The sequence below is a fragment of the Phoxinus phoxinus genome (assembly GCF_949152265.1).
Source record: "Phoxinus phoxinus genome assembly, chromosome: 22".
NCBI classification, from domain to species: Eukaryota; Metazoa; Chordata; class Actinopteri; order Cypriniformes; family Leuciscidae; genus Phoxinus; species Phoxinus phoxinus.
This window is the reverse complement of record NC_136897.1, coordinates 5,817,894-5,838,905: the sequence shown is the minus strand read 5'-3', so window position 1 is coordinate 5,838,905 and position 21,012 is coordinate 5,817,894. Positions and strand designations below refer to the sequence as shown.

The 21,012-nt window shown below is 37.1% G+C and overlaps 1 protein-coding gene across 2 annotated transcripts in view; it reads left to right on the top strand.

Moving 5' to 3' along the window:
• The first annotated feature begins 1,444 nt into the window (after positions 1 to 1,444).
• Positions 1,445 to 21,012, top strand: part of fhit (fragile histidine triad diadenosine triphosphatase) — a 336,035-nt gene continuing 316,467 nt past the window's right edge. For both annotated transcript variants that reach the window (XM_079597960.1, XM_079597961.1), the window contains exon 1: positions 1,445 to 1,488. The gene's annotated coding sequence lies outside the window, so the exon portion shown is untranslated. The remainder of the gene's footprint in view (positions 1,489 to 21,012) is intronic.

Below are 21,012 nucleotides of genomic sequence, written 5' to 3'. Positions count from 1 at the left end.
AACAAAGGAAATAAATAAATGATGGTTTAACCCCATGGTTTAGGGGGGTTGATCTTTATGCTTATGTTCTAAACATTGTATGAATTCATATGAAATTGGCACCTCGTAAAATAGTAACATTTTCTTGTGAGATTGGGTTGGCACTTCACATTGGCTACTATTGGTCTTTTGTTTCTTAAACACTGTTTAGAATGATTATTTACTATTAAATTAGGGACTTTCTTTGCCAAGTCAGAAAATCATTAGATGAATTTATTTCCAAATTAAGCAAGAATGTCAGTTCAGCATCTGTTATTATTATTATTATTTTTTATAGCTTGGCTTCCAGGAATCCACATAAACTCTGACATATAAGTTGCTCTCGGAGCCACTTGAATTAATATATTAACGTAAAGAATAAACCGGCAAGTTAATGGCTGCCGGTGGGAGGGCAGTTTTATGATAAGTAATTCTGTCATATCCAGATGTTGCCCCATTTATCCAACATCTGCATGACAGTAAATCAATATCCCCCTCGATACAAAGCAAGTAGCCTAACAGATACACCCTAAATATGCCATTCGTGTAATTTTTCACTGTAGTCTGGCTCTTAATGTCATATGCGGTATAACAATAACTCCTTCCTTTGCTTTACTGAAAATTTATTACAAATCTATAAAAGGCCTCATAAACTCTGCAGCTGCCAGCACACTATCTTTGACTCTTTGTAGATTAGTACAAAATGTCTTAGTGGCTAAGTTTAACTAAGTGTTTAATTAATGATCATGTAATGTTCCTATAGTGAGCTGTCCATTCTAATTAGGTTAACTGATCAATTTCTGTACAATAATCAATCGGTTCACTGCATATGGGACATCTAATGAATTCTTGGATACTAGAAGTAGCCTATAGCCTATAAGTCTAAGCTTTAGCATCAATACCTTAGACCCAAGTTGTAACACCATCGTTTTTTTAACCGATCAAAAATTAGATACAGAGATCACTATCAAATGAGCACCTAAGGTGACACTAGGTTTTTTCTGTACAGGTTGGCATATAGCCTATAGGATAAAATGTATGATTTGTAATAATGCTTAGGGATGTTAAATTACCTGCCATAAAAACTGAGTTACATAGCATTAATTGCATATATTATGAGTCCTATACCTGCTCATTATGTTGATGTGAGAGTCATTCATCTGATGACATTTTTATTGTTCCATTCATTCCAGTCTATTTTATTCCACTCAACCACAATAATTCATGAAATATAACAGTTTGATATATTTTTTATATTACAGCAGGACTGAAATTATGTACGTAAAAATAGAACTATGCCATTATGCTTTACATGGCACTGGCACGCACACCGTGAATGTGGATGGCAGCAACAACAAACACTGGGAAATGTAGTTTTGTGGCGCTTTGGACAACGCTGCCGCGGCTGCTTAAAAACTACGCTTCCCACAATCCCCCACACCGTCAGCGTCTGCATCATCGACACGGAAGGTGAGTACATGTGTTCAGTGTGGACGCTGTGAGATGTCATTTCGGTGGTGTGATCGCGGTCTCTTTAAATTCGGGTTTAATAACACGCATGTTGTGTTTTTGTAAATGTATTGTGTTGATAGATGGTTTGTGTCACATATTATGTCAGCACGTCGGGCGAATGTAAACATATTACTCTTTATTTTGTGACAGCGTCATGCAAATCAGCTGCATGTGATGCTTGGAAAGTCTTGTTCAGCTCTATACGAAGCAGCGACTTTAATGAAAAGAATCACATACATTAAGACATGTTAAGGCAAGAGTGAAAACCTCGGTCAAATGCTGAATGTCATTCTAAATGATGGCCTTGCTTATGTACTGTAGAAAATCATAATGGTATTAAAAACACCTCAGCAACTTATTTACTCGTTGTGTTTCGTTGGTCCCGTTATTCAAGCAATACCATGACAGCCTATTATGTTAATAATACATATATGGTATGCTCCATATTAATACAGTAACAAATAAAGAATACTGTTTTATATGGATATATTTTATATAGATTTATATGTAGTTACCTTGATTTTGCTGATTAGGACATGTTTTGGATTTTGGAACATTCAATTCAACCAAACAGATTTCAAGGTTATGTTTAGTGTTTTCCCACACTTTTTAACCAGTGATTTTCCATGGTCCCCCTAGCCCCCCAATCCAGTAGTCTAATGTGAATTCTGGATATGGATGAAAATCCATCCATCCATCCATCTTCTTCCGCTTATCCGGGGCCGGGTCGCGGGGGCAGCAGTCTAAGCAGAGATGCCCAGACTTCCCTTTCCCTAGCCACTTCCTCTAGCTCTTCCGGGGGGACACCGAGGCGTTCCCAGGCCAGCCGAGAGACATAGTCTCTCCAGCGTGTCCTAGGTCTTCCCCGGGGTCTCCTCCCGGTGGGACATGCCCGGAACACCTTCCCGGGAAGGCGTCCAGGAGGCATCCGGAACAGATGCCCGAGCCACCTCAGCTGACCCCTCTCGATGTGGAGGAGCAGCGGCTCTACTCTGAGCTCCTCCCGAGTGACCGAGCTCCTCACCCTATCTCTAAGGGATCGCCCAGCCACCCTGCGGAGAAAGCTCATTTCGGCCGCCTGTATCCGGGATCTTGTCCTTTCGGTCATGACCCAAAGCTCATGACCATAGGTGAGAGTAGGAACGTAGATTGACCGGTAAATCGAGAGCTTCGCCTTGCGGCTCAGCTCTTTCTTCACCACGACAGACCGGTACATCGTCCGCATTACTGCGGAAGCTGCACCGATCCGTCTGTCAATCTCCCGTTCCATCCTTCCCTCACTCGTGAACAAGACCCCAAGATACTTGAACTCCTCCACTTGAGGCAGGAACTCTCCACCAACCTGAAGTAGGCAAGCCACCTTTTTCCGACTGAGGACCATGGCCTCGGATTTGGAGGTGCTGATTCTCATCCCAGCCGCTTCACTGGGATGAAAATCATTCTAAAAATTCAAACTAATCCACTAAAGAATCATTTAGGGAATGATTAAAAACTGAAAATATTTTATGTGTTTTGGCCGTTCATTTACACCACAACAGCGTTTTGGGGGCCTGAAAATACAAACTTTTAAAAACGTGTTTCAAAATGCAGGTTTTTGAAAACCATACCGTTATAGTTTCTGTGAAAAGTACAAAACCGCAAATTTGTGAAACGATCTTGCGTAGGCTATTTAAAAATGGCTCGTTTTAAAATCTTCCCGGCCTACTGACATTTGTTAAGACATCTGCCTTAAACATTACAATCCTCATGATAACTCTCGTTAACTTTACATGAACTAAATCCAGATCAAAAGTGAATTATACCTGGACTGCGATGCCATAGAAATATACAGACCGCAAAAACGGAAGTTCAAAGACAATATTCTAAAGATGGCTGTGCCCTTGTTTATCTGGTGCGTTGTAAACTTTTCCTTCTTCTAAACAAAGACCTAGAGACGTTGGAATCACGTTCAAGCAGAAGTTATTCTTTATTGAGCGCATCTGCAGGTCGTTCTAAACAGTCTGAACTGTAACAGTATACATCGCAATTTATACATTTAGGGGCAGGGATTTACATTGTGATGAGAAATTAAGTATTATCTAATCATTTAGTCTCTTCACTTTTGCAGTTTCCTAAATTACATTTTTTATTCTTCAGGTGCATAAGGTCTATAGGTGCGTAGTGTTCCTTTCTTTATTAGTTAAAGTGACATCGCCAACTACTGGCCTGGCCGCAGAATACAGCGTTTTTAGTTGTTTTCGCGGAACCTCGTGAACGGGGATCTTTTTGACAATGTTGTCATATCAGTAGCTGAAAAACGCAAAGGGAAAAACTTTTCCGTTTTTAACATTGTTAACTTACCCTAAGACTGATTTGTGATTATGTTGTATCTAAGACATTTCCATATGAACATTATCTGATAAACCTGTCGCACTCCTCCGGTCCTAAAGGCAATTCAAAAAAAAAAAAAAATCTAAACGCATTATCCATGTTAGAAATGTATTGCTAAAACATATTACAAAGACTGTGACCTGTGAAGTACTGAATTGTGGAGTTAGACCGTTAAACAGGTTTTCACCATTGCTGTGATCCGGATTTTTTGGGCGGGGCTAAAACGGGGGCTCGATGACGCACTGGAGCCCCTGAACTCCTGGCCCTGCCCCTAATTGATGACGCACTGAGGCTGGCCCATCCCCTAACAATAGAGCACATTCGCATCAGTTCGCTGCAATCGCGAGTTACTGTCTGTCAGTACTATTTATTTACAACAGCCTACAGTTTGCTAGCTAGCTATGCCTTCGTCACGGAAATGCGTAGGCCTACTACCTGGATGCGATCACGTACTAAACAGATCGGTATCCTTATTTACATTTCAGAACGAAGAAGAGGTGGATTAATTTTGTGAAGAGCCACATTGATGGCGACTACAGCTTTCCCGCGAGTGGGCGTGGTTTCAGCGCAGCCAGCGGACACGCCCCCAGCATTTGAGAGCAGAGAATACTGCTCATTTTTTCAAGATTTTGATAGCTTATTTTATGTACTTGCCGGCTTTTTTTCTCATTCAAATTTGGCTGGGTGGCTAATAACACATTTCTCTGTGGTGTGACAAACTCAGAACACATACTTAATTTTGACTTTACAGGGACTTTAAGAGTTTATTAATTCAAATTGCAATAACTTTGCCAGGTTTAAAAAACATACAGTTATTTGAAAATTCCTGGCTCATGAATATTATCAGGTTTTAAATCAGGTGAAGTAGCATTCATCTGCTATCGTGAGTGTTGATGTGAATGGTTGGCAGATGTTTTGAATCATGATATATTGTGATGCGTGTTGTGTCATGAGGTAGTTAATGGTACCCAGTCCTACTTTATATGCAAAGAAAATCGCCTTATTGTAAGTGCAATTTTCTGGTAAATACGGGCCAAAAGTTTGAGTGTATAAAGGTGTGAGAGTGGGAGCAGAAGGTGGAACCGGGTGTCCAGCTGCATTTTTCATTAGAGTAACTTGATTAAATGTATTTTAATTACCTCCATCTCAGCGGTGCGGTTGAGAGACGTCACATGGCTCTTCTTTTTAATGTCTGCCATCTGTCTAGATGCCCTGAGAATATAAAGAGAAAAATGGACCCCAAAATCTCTCCCTCTCACCTCATCTAACACTCTCATGCCCATTCGAGGAGTTCCTCCAGAAACCGTTTCTCCAGTGTCAAATTTTCTTGCCACAATATGACCGGATCCAATTGATATCTTGACATCGATGGAAAAATCCAGCTATTTTCAATGCTGTGGTATCTGTGGCCTTCTTACTTAATGGCTAAACCGAAACCTTTAGAGATTCTTTTCAGCTGAAGATCAGTCTCCAAGTCTAGCTCATGCCAATGCAAATGAGTAGATTAAGTGAATAATGTGGTGAAATGCGGCCTCGGTGCTCTTTGACTCCCTCTCGGAAGCGGTACGTGGAGATTTGCAGACAGATATGTATAATGCAGGAGAGCTGGCATCAATTATGCACATTTCATTCATGCCACAGCAATACCTAATTGATTTGATTCTGTTTGCTTCATGTATAATTGAATAGGCACAGATCCTGTGTGTGGCTTTCAGCCATTGGATGTTTTTGATGGCTAGGCCATGCGTTATGCAGCTTTGAGTTGGGACAGATCTCTTGTTCATCATGAATGTATTAGGTATGTTTAACCCTGGCAGTAAAGTGGTCATTAATAAAGGAATACATTATAATGTCGAGATACAATATTTCATTCATGAAAACTCTCAGAATAGATTCAAACAGCATTTATTGATAAGAATGGAATGTACAGGCTTAGTCCAACGCTGCTAGTGCATGAGTGAAGGCTACTGTCGAAACATGCACATAAATACAGCGGATATAATGCGAGCTGCTGCAAGGAAAGTAGGGAGAATCCCCTAGCAGATCTACAGGTGGTGCTGGGGAGGGTGGTGGTTGAATCAAGCTTAAAACAAAACAAAAAAACAAAACAAAACAAAACTCGCTCTAGATTACTCGCGAGATTACTTATTTTTCGCGTCACTTGCGTGAATAAAAACATTGCGCGATGAGTAGTGTCTTCACGCACATAAAAAAAAAAAAAAAGTCAACTTGGAAGATGCGATTGAAGCGGCTATTGTGTGTTCGCCTATTGAACGTCTGTTCGCGTCTTTGCATTGACTTTGTATGTAATCTACTCGCACAAATTTTTTTTTTGCTTTTGGTGTGCACCATTAGAGTTTGTCTGTAAAATTACAATATACTGTGTGAAAATGGTGTGATGAAGCCACATTTGAAAAGTATATGAATTTCATTGCACTAATTATTATCTAATGTAAACAAATAATGTTAGAGATTTTCTCAGATCTTGCTTCACTTTTTTTATGCCATTATTTACAATCTTTTTAAATGGCGCATTTAGATTTCATATTGTGTTGGGCAAAAAAAAAAAATCAGAAACATAATGATATTCAGGAATTAATGATATTTGTAATAAAAAAAAAAAAATATATATTTAAAAACTCTTCAAGGTATAAGGAAATGTCATTACTTTAAATTTGGTTACACCACATGATATTAGATTTTAAAAAACAACAACTTTGAAATGTTTTTCAGAAACATTTGAAACCAACATGAATACAAAGAATAAATTTTCTAGGAACTTATGGATTTGCGTGGACAATCTTATTTGCCATTGTAACTCCCATAACTTTCTGTTTTTGACACTGAATGCTCACAGAAGTGCACCAAAACAGTTTCTTTCTTCTGTTTGCAGCGTTCCCTAAAGTCGCCGTCTTTCAGCCGATTGTGCCCTTGCTTTCATCTGATAGGGGGTCTTCTATTCCATGACCTTTAAAGGTGAAAGGCCCTGCTCAGTCAGTCTTTCCCTCTCGGTGGGAGATGCGAGTGCTTTGAGGAAAGCAAAAAGAAGAGTGTTTATTATCGATGACAGAACATACACACCCTTGAAGGTCTGATTCTGTCAGAGTGTTCTCGTCAGGGTGGCTTGGGGGTCAAGAGCACTAGTCTGGATCAGAATGGCTACTCTGACAGGTCAGAGGTCAAAGGTCGGCCTTTCAGAGCAGCAGGGGAAGAGCTGCCAGAACTCATGCTGGAGTATTAACTCCTCTCTGCTTCAAACTTTCCATAGATTTACATGAAGGCGCAGGACTTGGGGCCTATTTCTGCATTCCAGGTTCAGAGAATGTGTGTGTGTGTGTGTGTGTGTGGTGGGAGATGATAGAAGGAAAGATGGTGAATGCAGAACTTCATATTACTAATGAGTTTAGCCTCTTCTCCATAAAGTATCCAGTCATCTGGAACTGTTTTTTTATTCATTAGTGGTGTTTGGTATGGCAAGAATCACTATTAATATTGCTCCTAATTAGGGTTTGGGATCTGGGTTAGACATTTGAAGTAGTAACATTACGCACGCTATTCATGAAACCACATTTGGAGGGGGTCTGGGAGGGATTTTGATCACATTTAAAGACTGAATGAATGCAAATGCGCTTTTGTTATCCGCTTTCAACTATGTGTTTAATATTGAACAAGGTTCTGCTGCAAATAGTCATTCATGTCACTTTGACTGTCATTAAAACACTGTGCAGCGAGTTGCTGCTTTTTCTTTTTATTCTGCTCTCGCCGCGTTAAAAAGACAATAGATGCCTGGCTCTTGTGATCGGTTGATGTTGATTTAATCAGCGATATTTGATTATTTAACATTCCACATATTTATTCATTCCACTGGATTCCACTTTTTCTCTTCATTTGTCTTCCTGAAGAGTGCTTTAACTTTTTCTCCACTTTTCCTCACTTGTAATCTATTAACCCTGTTTGAGAGGGTTTGTAAACAAATAAAACATGGTAACAATTTTACAACGTTTTAGAACTAGCAATAAAATACTTCTAAAACCTTTAGGCTATGAATCTTTGTTGATGTTTACCAACCTTTACTAATACATCGTTACAATCAAAAGTTGTATTTGTTAATGTTATTTTATGGACCTGAGACATAACTAACAATGAACAGTTAACAAAGACAAATACTGTAACAAATGTGATGCTCATTGTTAGTTCATGTTAGTCAATGCATTAACTACCGTTAACCAATGAGACTTCTTGTAAAGTGTTACCGCAAACAGTAGAAATGGAATAAAGCAATGTTGTACAATTTTGTTAAATGTCAGAAATGTTTGAGCTTCCTCAACTTTTCGTTTAAAGGGGTCATCAGATGCAAAATTCACTTTTATGTGTTTGCATATAAATGTGTCTTTGCAGTGTGTGGACACAACCACCATACAATGAAAAAAATCCATTCACTCCTTTTTTTTTTATCCTCAAAAAAGTCTAAACACTCTCAATAATCAAGCCGTTTGGATTTTCTGAGCAATATGATGTCATATTGCTAATGCTCAGCCCTTGACCACTGACGGACTGTCCCGTATTAGCATATTTCCTTCCACCCTCAGCCATTTGTTTACTGTCCACCAAGGCAGCACTTTGTGTGTGTCGACACCCCCCATGGAAGAGAGGGGTGGGGTGAGCAGTTGCTCATTATCATTTAAAGAGACATGCCCGAAGATGGGTCGCAGTGAACACAGCTGTTTTTGAGCTCTGTTGTTTTACACAACCATTGAGGAATTTTAACCGAAGTATCTTACAAACTTTACATGAAGACCCTAAAGAATCATACCAACTTGTGGAAAATGGGCATCTGATGATCCCTTTCATATGTAAATGGTAGAGTAACATGAATTTGGGAAAAAAGATAATCACTTTTTTTTTTGTCTCCCACCATTTTAAACAGACAACGAAACAAAATAACGTAATGCACTAGAGGTTCTGACAAAATGTGTATTGCTGCAGTCTCTTTAACATTTTTGATTAATTAGAATTATTTTAAAATACAAATTAATTCAAAGTTTTAATGAATGATTCAATGACTCGATCAAAGACGCTACTTGCTTCCTTACTGAAATAATTAGCATTTTTGAACGAATTTATTGAATGAATGATTCAATGACGAACACATTTTTTTTGTAGTCACTTGTTGCCACCTGCTAGTGTAACGATGTAATTGATAACATTTTTATTTGACGTGTCAAGTTTATTTCAATAACTCTTTTACTCAATCTTCTAACAATTAATTGTGCAGCTCTAGGAAGTGGTGATTTGTAAATGTGATCAAAATGAGGACATCTGCTTAATATGGATAGACAATATTCAGAATCTGAGGACACAAAAAGCTTGTTATAGACCATAGACACTTGGGTTAAAGGTCTCCCCAGTAACTGTATACAGTAGTAACGTTCTGGCAACATGATGGCAAGTTGTAATGGGGCAAGCGCCACTCACATTTTCCTTAGTAAAAAGCTGCTTTTTATTTATTAGTGCTTCTTTTTCTTGAACTATTAACTACAAACCTACAGTGAATCACTCACACTTAACAAACCCTCATTTAATAACCCCGTACAATATCAAACAGTGGAATATTATTAATAATCAGAAATTAATTGAATTTTTTTCCTACCTGACAAAGCATTTGTCTTGTGCTAATTAGTTTCCTGAAGCAAAGGCTGAAATGTCAGTTATCAGAGTGATGCATTTTCGTTGCTTGAAATAAAATACAACTGAAACTGAAATAAAATAAACCATAAAAAAAATCTTATTTTCATTTAGTTTAACTTAATGTACTAAAATAACTAAAACTGAACAAAAAATGAATAAACAATATATTATAAGGTATCATCTAGATTTGTTTGATAAGGGTGGGTTTGTAATGTACATATTTTAGTTCTGTGTCCTAGTTTTCAGTTCGTTTCCATGGTTTTTCATTGTTTGATTAATTTGCACACCTGTTAGGCCTATTAGTTTCATTGATTGGTTTGTTCTATTTAAGCTGCATGGTTCTTTCAGTTCATGGTCCATTCTCATCATTGTTGTGTTTGGTGGATCTGTTCCTGTTGTCTGTGTGTTTTGTTTTAACTTTTATGAATAAATCTACGGTGGCCGAGAGAGCTCAACGCGGTGCTGAAGAAAACTCATGCACATAGAAAAACATCTTCATCAGTTTCACAACACATGTGTGCTCCAAATACTCACAACACAACCAAATACAGAAACGCGCTACAAAAGTTCACAACACAACCAAATACAGAAACGCGCTACAAATAGCATAGATCACAACGGAAATGTTGCCAGGGTTACGGTATAAAAATGGATATTCATTTTGAGATTTACTAAAGATTATCGGTGTTATTAATGACAGCAAAATCCATCTAAATGGAAAAAAAAAATAGGCAGAAATAAGCATGCACAATTAAATATACAATTTAGCCTATTCAATTTTTTTTTTAAATTACTTTAGAAGTAATATTGTCAATATTAATTGGTCAATATTGTATAACTTATATGGTAGACATATTGTGCATTCCTATATTATTATTTATTTATTTATTAATAAAATGCACTAATGTGTGGGTAAATGCATCAGGAACATGTATGAAGTAAATGGGTCAGTTCTGATTTCATGTTGTTTCCTTTAATGTACCGTAGTGTGCTGATACTCACTATCTGTCAATAGCTCTTTGTGTTCATTGTTGTGATGCCAATCCCAGCATGAGGCTAAGTGGATGGTGGTGACAGTGGCAAAGCTACAAAGAACCAGCTCCATCTTTGTTGAAGTGTTCCTGTAGATCTCCTTTAATCCAGCTAAATACAAAGAGCTCCCTTTCCAAATCATGTCAACACATGGACAACTCCAGTTTCCTCAAGTCAACAGCAGATATATGTGTTCCTGGGTATATGTTGAGAGAGAGAGAGAACAGCAGATGAATAGCATTGTCAATCTGATGGTCATGGTGAAAAGGATTACAGAGTCTTGAGGGACTAGTGGACTACTGGAAAATGATGGAAGTCCACAATCTTTGGTTGTCCTCCTGCCAGAGGACATAAAAGAATCAGCTAATCCTTTAAACCGGACACAACTCCAGTGTATTTTTATACAATGTCTGAAATATTGTTATCTCCAAATGTGAGACAACCGGGTTATATTTCTAGCGCTGTGACTTCCTGACCTCTTCCATTGTATCTCTTCATTGTATCATTTTTGTGTTGTCCCTGGAGTTGAGCCTGATCTTTGGGTTTCATCAGAATATTTCATTCTTGTAGACATGTTATATGACTCTCGGGGCTGGGCAGTTTTGTGCCACATTTATTCATTGGTTAGTCGGCATCCTCGCGTAACTATTTTAGTCGCTTGAAATGATTGCAGATATAACCTTGGTTAGGGAACATAGATGAGATTTTGATTCTTAATGGACTTGTGGGCTAATAGGAATCTTTACAAATTTGTTAAAAAAGTTGCAGGGAAAGTATATAAACCCATGAATTTCTCAATGTAACAAAAAAATTAAAAAATAGTGCCCATGATTAAGGTAGAAATCGGCAACACTTTACAACCAGGTTGTTAGAATTAGTTAACTAGTTAACATGACCTAACAATTAAATATTCTACTTAAGCACTTTTAAATCTTATTTTCTGTAAATTTCATTTTCCATCCATCTTCCTAGCTTTATTCCTGCTCATTTTCAGGCTCCGCTTCACTCACACATTTGATTTGGCACAGGTTTTACGCCGGATGCCCTTCCTGACACAACCTAGCACTGAGAGTGCTGGGACACATTCACACTCCTATGAAAAATTTGGCATATCCAATCCACCTGACCTGGTCCCCGGTTCAAGCCCCGGCTGAGCCAGAAGTCCTTTCCGTGTGAGTTTGCATGCCATGTTCTCCCTGTCTCAGCGTGGGTTTTCCTCCGGTTTCCCCCATAGTCCAAAGACATGCAGGTTAGGTGGATTGAATATGTCAAATTGGCCGTAAAAGTGTGTGTGAGAGTGAGTGTGTGCATCAGGAAGGGCATCCAGTGTAAAATCTGTGCCAAATCCAGTTTGTGTGTGTGGACAATTCCGATAAAGCGGACCATGCAAATGAGTGTGACTAACGCTATAGTATATATATATATAAATTAAAAGTTGGACCTGTTCATATTGTTTAATGGCCCTGAGTTGGCATGAACTAACTATGAACCGTTATATTTTCACTAACTAATGTTAACTGAGATTACTAAATACTGTAACAAATGTATTGCTCACTATTAGTTAATGTTATTTTAAAGCATTAACTACCAATAAATCGATTAAAAATCGAATAAAAAAACATGCCAAGTTCATGGAAATGTTCTCTTAGAATTCATGTGTGTTGTGTATGGTTTTAATGATCTTTGATGCCATTTTTAAGAGAGAGAAAAAAAAAGACTATTTGTATCCCAGTAATTTTCTTTATGCCAGGAATATGTAAGTGTATACATCTGAATCGTTATTTAACAAAAATCACATGACATTTTACAACCTGAACTAACCTTGCTTTGTCATTAAAAGGTCAAACTGATATGTTAGGAAAGTTATTGACTTCGACACAGTCACTCTATGATCTTATTTTTTTTTCTGCATGTTAGTAAAAAAAAAAGAGCCGTTTTGCTAAAATTTTTTGTTTATATATATATAAATATGAATTAATTTATTTGCACAGCAATTTGGAGAAGATGCTGTGCTTCTTTATCATAAATGTCTTGCGCCTCAAAGAAAGTACCGCCTCACTAAACGCTGTCCCGTTATCTTGGGTTCGGATGGCTGATGTTTATGAACGCAATCGTGTGAGACCGACCCGAGAAGTGATAATACATTCTGATGACTGACTTTAGCTCAGGGATTTCAGAATTACTAAACCAACATTTGAGATGCTATACAATGAAATTGGTCAACGGTTAGTCCAGTTATCCAATCACATCCACTGTTGAGGCAAATACTTGTTTTTTTTGTTGTTTATTGAACAATTTATTCAGTAAATTCTAGTATCAGATTAAAATTTGTCTGCCTCAATTGAGCGCAAAGGTTTTTTGAAATGCATTTTTTTTTTCACATCTAGGTGTATTAGCGTTTAAAAAAAAAATTGCATTAAAATAGGTGGATAGAAACATAGCTATTGACCCATGCATTGGTCAATGTTTGATCTGACCTTCAAACACAAGACAAAAACAGTTTGCTTTAACAAATAACAAACAAACAACAATACAGTAGCTGTTCTTGAATACAATGTGTAAATCATTCATAGTGCAGGATGGAAAAAGTATGTGAAGTATTTCATTACTGGTTGACCCTCTTTTGGCAGCAATGACTTCCTCAAAGGTTTCCTGTAATAGAGGATCAGATCTGAACATCAGTCAGGAGGGGTTTTGCATCACAACTTCAGCAATATTTTAGGAATGTCTGGTGTGAACCGTCCTCTTGAAATCATGCTAAAGAATCTCATTTAGATTGAGGTCAGGCTGGTCACTTCCAGAAAGTGTATTTTCTTCTGGTAAAGCCATTCTGTATGATGTTCTCCTGTGCTTTGGGTCACGGTTCACCCAACTTCTGTTGAACTTCAGAGATAACCTTACATTCTCCTTCAAAATGTCCCGATACACTTGGGAATTCATTTTTGTATCGATGATACCTAATTTTCCAGCTCTTTAACCAAACCAGAATATTTTTTGAGTAACACTGGAAAATCCAGGTGCTGAAAGATATGAGAAGCATGTTCTAGTGTTTTTAGTTGAGACTCCAGGATTCTTCTGTTCCTTGAGCATTTCTGCTAAACTTTGATAATTTGTCTTTTTGTCAATTGATGAAGACTTTGACTTTGATTATGAAAGTCAGTAATTCTTAGATGTCTAGAGACTTTTTATCGCAGCGTTGTTCAGATTAGGCAATGCTTGTAGGGTATTGAAATAAAAATTATAAATTTATTATAATAATAATTATTTTACACACTGTATGAAATAATGCTAGGTTAAAAATATCACATTTTAATTTCATGTTTCACGATATTCTCTAGATCAGTGAACACTGTTTCTGAACTCCCTGAAATGTTTCGAGTTTTCTTCGGGGAATGAACAAGTCAAAATATTCCTCATTTCAATATTTCCTGCCCAAGGCATATGCAAATCAAAAGGCAAAGGCCTGGTTGAGTTGCATTAGTACTGTGTTGGGGTGTGACCTTTCTGAAACCTGCTCGAAGAGATTGACCAATCAGAGCACATCATGCTTTATGGAGGGAGAGGCTTCATAGAGACAGGGACTAAACAGGGGTGTGTTTCCCGAACAACGACGCAACTCGCTGCTTAACTACCAAAGTACGATGCAGCATTGAAGAAATCCACTAGCCTAGCTAGTCACGACTGTTTCTTGAGTGTTTTGTCGGAAATTTGCCGTTCAACCAAGTTGGTAATGATGTCACACAGGTGGTGGAGTAATAACTTATTTTAATTAATCTGTTTGAGATTGAATTAATGCTAAATGTTTGCTATAAATTACGGACATGGCATCTAAGAACTATTTCTTCATTTAGTTTTATTTTCAGATTCAATCATAGGCTTGTTCTTATGTACTAGAGCTCGTACGCACATGAACACTCTTAAAACAGTGCTTTACATCTCTTGACAAATTAAAAGACGCAAATTACATTTGTATGAATTTGAAATAAAAGATATGTACTAAACGTCAGCTTGCTTATTTTGCTCAATATAAGGATTTATTAAGCCCACATGTCATGTAAACAAGAAACTATGCTTCTAAGGTCGAGAGCTGTCGTTCCAACCACACAACTTTGCGATGCTGTTTGCGAATGTTCGTTGGAACGATGGTTTTGGGAAACACAGACTTGTTGAACTGCTGATAACGACAGAACTTGTGACCATAGTTGGCTAACGATGCCTTCGGGTAACGCAGTGTTACCGGCAGACCTGGAAGAGAGGTGTTGCAACACAAATAATGTTTTTTGAACATTCAAGCATGAAAACCTATTCTAGTAGACCTCTAAAAAACTAAATCAAGACTTTGTACAAAGGCATAATATGGCTTTTAATCTGTCCTTTTAATATAGACTTTTACAGTTGCATGTTTATTGACATATTGAAATAAGAACTTGGAACGCTTAGATTTGAAACTGCTATATCATTTTTTTATTATCACTATTAACTAGTTTCTCATTAGCATGCATATTACTAGGCTGTTTATTAGTACATATTAAACTTCCTTACTAAATATTAATAAGCAGTAATTAGGAGTTTGAGGCAAAAGTCGTAGTTAATAGTGAGAATTGGACCCTAATCTAAAAGTGTGATAAATACATTTTTTTGTACTCTAGCTTTCCATTTCTCTGTACAGTTCGTCCATATACAGTACAGAATAGTAGCAGACTGCTGCATTGTCATATTTGTGCATTATTCCTTGCAGCTGGTTCCAGTTTCATGCCACACTGAGCAATGACAGGAAGTACTGTATCAGGCCCAGTAAATGCCACTTTACTTTATCACATCAAGACTGCATAACCGCAGGCAATAAATGCAGTGCCTCCGTAATTACATTTCCTTAACATGAATTCATCACTGACTTGATAATGGAAAAACATACTAATTATATTGATAATATATTAATTGAAATGTAATGCAAATATGATCTGACCAAATTAGGCCATACGGTTGAGTAAATACGGTTGCTCTTAGCTTTCTGCCTGAGCGATTGAATAACTCTTTTGGAGGGAACGTGGGCAGGGATTATGTTGTGCCGAGTGTTGACGCTGATGGGACGGGACTGCTCTTTCCATTAGAAGACCCGTATCCCCCCCCCCCCCCCCCCGCCCGTCCCCCATGTGCAGCTCCTGTCAGCTGCTAATATGTGAAGCTGTTTTGAAGTTTAGACAAGTTTGTGGTGCGTTTTTATGAGAGACAATCTTTTTTTATTATTTGACTACACTGTAAAATATTTTTTATGAAGTTGTAAGTAACAATTTTTTCAGTTTAGAGTGTGATTTAGATACGCAGACCTAGGATCTGGAAACCAATGTGAAATATCATGGTATGTAGTTTTTAGGTAGTAAAATTGGAAAAAAATTAAGATTGGATTTGGATAATTGGGATGGTTCGATACTACTTTCATGTCCGATCCTGGTGATACCAATACTGCAATCTTGTGTATCTGCCAATATAATTTTCAATCCAATACAGTACAGTTTTGTTTCTTGATCATTTCAGAATATCTATACTTCACTAACTACACATTACCAAAGTCCCTTTTAAGACAAACTCAGATTTGTCGAGATGTTATCGTCTCATAAATTGTTTCTAAAATGCTCGAATCGTGACAGATACCCGATCCGACAAAAAGGTTTGTATCGGACCAATACCGGTACGGAGTATCGGATCAGCGCATCCCTATTGGATAATAGTGTAGAACCCATTATATATTTGGTTTCAGTCTATATAGATATTGTCATCTGTTTGATATTTGAAACTGAATTGAGGCACGGTTGTTTTAATAATTAACTTTGCACACATTTTAAGACTTCCTTTAAAGCTGCCGTTTTATATATGGTATTTGGATATATTTTACTTGGATTGCATTTACGGTTACACTTTATTTCGATTGTCCACTTTAGACATTCTACAAACTATAAGTAACTTTGCAAGTACATGTCAACTTATTCTACTAACCCTAACACTAACACTAACCCTTAGTCTCTAATGAGAGTTAGTTGACATGTAGCTGCAGAGTTACTTCTAGTTCGTAGAATGTCTAAAGTGGACTATCAAAATAAAGTGTCACCACATTTACTCCTTTATTATAGATGAAGGTCTGATTTCTCTTTACTGTGCAAAATGTATATTTCCATTTATGTATTACAAAAGAGGTTGCGTTAATGGAATAATACTGACGAATAATTCAACATGCTTTCCAACATTTCTTGTCTCCTTTCTTTATAAACCCCTCAATAAATGATGTTAATAAGGTTGAGAAATGAATAAAATGATTCTTTTAATTGTAATCCACTGGGAAAAAAATAGATAAATAATGGATTTTTTTTTTAAATTGGGTAAACAAATCACAAGAACGCAGTGTCTGTTTCTTTTTCATGTTGTGAGATCAAGACTCCACAACACAACAAATGAAAGACTCAGTCCGTCAAAGCGGATTAAAGTATATAATTGTTTGTTGTTTGCATAAACTCGTCACGTTATGCAGATAATGTAAAACACGTTTACATCAGAATCGGTCTCAGATCACCAGCAAAATTCAAGGCTAATTTTGCCAATTACAAGTTCATTCTCATCTTTGGATGCAGATTTGGTCTTGAATGTTTCTTGGCTTCTGCTAGTTTGTGCTTTTCCTCTCAGTCTGTTTGTTACGTTGGGTATTAGGAAGATTCTAACCAGACTTCTCATAAACAGAGTTTTAAAATGACATGAGGGAGATTTAATGACATCCTGGCATCATGGGGAACCTTGTGGAGGAGTTTCCTCAATGTAATGTGATTAATGTTTATTAATTATTTGATATTAAATATTGATCTACACATGTCATTCTGAGGCTGCTGCAGTTTCCTCTTTATGGCAATCCATTCTTTGAGGAAAAATCTTGGATTGTTTATTTGGCCATTTTTGTTCATTTTGTGGAATTTGCTATACAATACAGTACATTACATACGTCTGAAAAGTGACATTTTGACATAATCAAGTGCAGAACCTTTGACCAGGAATCTAGCAAAAAACAAACAAACTGTAATAATATTTTTTTAATAATAATACAATATTTTAACAAAAGTGCTTCACTGCATATTTTTTATATATACACTTAATAAAAACACAACAATAATACGAGCCCTTTCATCATTTATAATCTACCGTGAGCCAAAAACAAGCTTAAATCTGACCAAGGTTTTATTGTCCAATAAGATGGCATGTAAAGAAACAAAATTGCAATACCATTTGTTTTGCAGATTATAAAGATCAAACGGATACATTTCATTTGTTTTGTAGCATGCCATGCGCTTAGATCTCTGTTAAATCACATTGAAAGTCTATTTTTAAGGGGAATTCTGTTGTTCTTAACTGGGAATTTAGACTTTCTGATTTAAAAGAAATGAAGGCATTACGGAATAGTTCACTTTAGTGTCGTGCCAAAGGGATTTCATTTAAATGCATTTCATTGTGCAGATTAGGTTTTAAGAATAGTTATATACTTAACCCATAGTTTTACTAAGAATAATGTTCAAAATCCTTGAACTGAAAAATTCTTTATCTGTCAGAGGCTCTATCGTCTTTAATAACCGTAGCGGAGGCAGACTGTGTGCTAGCCAGAATCTCCACACTTCTTTAAGCTCGGAGTTATTCATGAAACCTTTTCTGTCATCCACAAAGTCCTCTCAATAGAACACAACTCATCTTATTCTGGCTGAAGTTTGATCAAGGTCAGTCGTCATCTTACTGGAATGTTTTTATTCTAATCCTTTCTTTTTAAGTTAGCCTCAACTGCACTGCTTTCACAAGCTTCTGATATGTGTGGTTGTGCCATTTATGAGGTCATCACTTTCTCTGTTCAGTTTTATCTCCGTCTCTTATTCTCTGTTCAAATAAGCGACAGCTCTTAGTACATCTGGAAGCTTACAGTAGATAATGTATCTTGAAGCAGTGAAAGTATCAAATCTGAATTATGATTTAACCAACCAGTGGCCTGTGAGTTCAGATTGCTGTCTCTTACTTTTTTTAGATTTTTTTGTCATTTAAAGGGGACTACATTTTTATTTTATTTTACCTTACCTTTCCTTTAGTGTGTATTAGCTTATAGCTTTTCATGCATGCTGTGAACAATCTCCAAAGTTACAATGCAGAAAGTCCATGTCAAAGTAATAGGAACTCTCCAACAGAAAACACCTGCCTTAAACGCCTCATTTCTAGTCCTGCCATTGTTTCCGTAACGTGGCTACATCATGTAATACATTTGCATAATGCCTCAAACAAAGGTAGTTCTAAAGCCTGGAAGAGTTTATCACTATGACTAGAATTTTTTATTTATTTTTTTACTCTGAGAGCAAAGCATCATTACATGGACTTCCAAAGGAAGATTGAAGAATTTTATTTAAAACTATTCCTCGGCAGAACATATTGTTTTGTACATAGTTTTTTTTTTTTTTCAAATGACTTCTTTCTAAACTGTGGAGAACAGTACAGGTCAGTGTGCTAACTGAGAAACGACTCAGTTGACATCACATCTGAAATGTAAGTATAAATTATACAACTGTGAAACGTTGTGCTTGTGAAGGTGGTTCGGGTCGATCTCCTTGTTCTTATTGACTGTGTCCTGACTTGCCAGTTATGGTAAGGGGCATTACATTTAAGCGGTTGACCAATCACAATAGACTGGGCCGGCTGACCAATAAGAGTAAATTGGGCTATTTAGAAGATATGGTGGAATCCGGCTTGTCCAGTAGATGGCCTTGCGCTTTAACCTCGCACACGAGCAGATCAGATCGGCTGTTTTTTTTAAAGAAACCAAAACTAATATACAAACCAATAAATACAAACAAATTTGTATTTGAACAGCAAAGGCCAGATTTACTAACAGCTTGCAGCTTACCATTGAAATGACTGTATTTCGCTTGAGAGATTTGCGAAAAACTGAACGCGTCTCCAGAGAGGAAACTGTTCTGCTCGTGCGCGAGGTTAAAGCGCAAGGCCATCTACTGGACAAGCCGGATTCCACCATATCTTTATACACAATATTAATCTTTTACATTGTAATCCTTTTATTTTTAATATTTGGCATGTTTGTGTGCTGCTGTGTGTGTGTGTGTGTGTAATAAGCAGAGCGTTGTGGCCCCACCTATAGTCTTGGAGCTCTATACTAACGCACTCTTTGAATAACAGAAAAAATACTGCGCCATTGACTTTAGATCATGTTTTTGTTGGTCAATGGCGCAGTCTATTTCAGTTCCCTTAAAAATAGCAACACACCAACAATGCACCTGAACACACCAAGTTTTCAGACAGCACAACTGGGCGTAAATGCATTTGCTATTTTAACAACGTGGAGCAGGACGTGAAAATAATAACTGCGTCAGGTTGAAACTAGCAAAAAACACTTGCGTCGCTCCTGGCACTACATTGCACCGGGTGTGAGGGGGCCTGTGGTGTTCCCGGGCAAAAAAGACTGGCCTACAAAAAATTGCTTATAAATTATGATATTTTATCACCAAATATTGGTTTCAATCTTTTTGTAAACTTGTTTTCTTTCAGTTAAGACAGGATTTTTTTTTTTAACTGATTGTTCGTAGGCCTTATTGATCTGAGCCTCACTGATTTGAGAATAAAGTTAATCTCTGTGAAAAAGTAAGCCTGTAATACTCAAAATAGTTAAATAGTTTGTTTGTGCACGTGTGTGTGTGTGTGTGTGTGTGTGTGTGTGTGTGTATGTATGTGCGCAGATGCACCAGTATGCGTGTATCCACACATGTGCATGTCCGAAGCCTTTATTTCCGCAAGTCCATGATGAACACACTCCTGAACACTAATTGTTTCTCTGATTTTCGACTGCCCCTTGAATTTTCAATGGACAGTCAATCGACATATCCCCCGCCACACACATTTTATGGAAAATTTACACAATTATCCACAAATAATGCTTTTTTTCACACACACAAAAAAAAAGGTATGTAAGCTCAGATAAATAAGGCCTACGATCGATCAATTCCCAAAAATAAATATAAAAACAATCCTAATTGAAAGAAAACAAGTCGACTAAAAGATTTAATACAATATTTGGTGATGTAGCAGCATAATGAGAGATTTTTAAGCAATTGTTTGTAGACCGGTCATTTTTGTCCAGGAACACCTCAAGTGTTTTTTATTTATTTATTTTTTTTTATAAAAAGTATCAGCTTATTTTGGGAAGTTGTCAGTCAATTTTAGTCCAATGCAATAACATTAACTAGCATTTTCGGGTACGGGAAAATCAACTCCGGGTCAAAATGATCCGAACACAACATATAGCCTAAGGGCCAGTGTAACCGAATTATAAATTCAAGGATGTTTCAAAATTATTTTAAGTGAAAACTT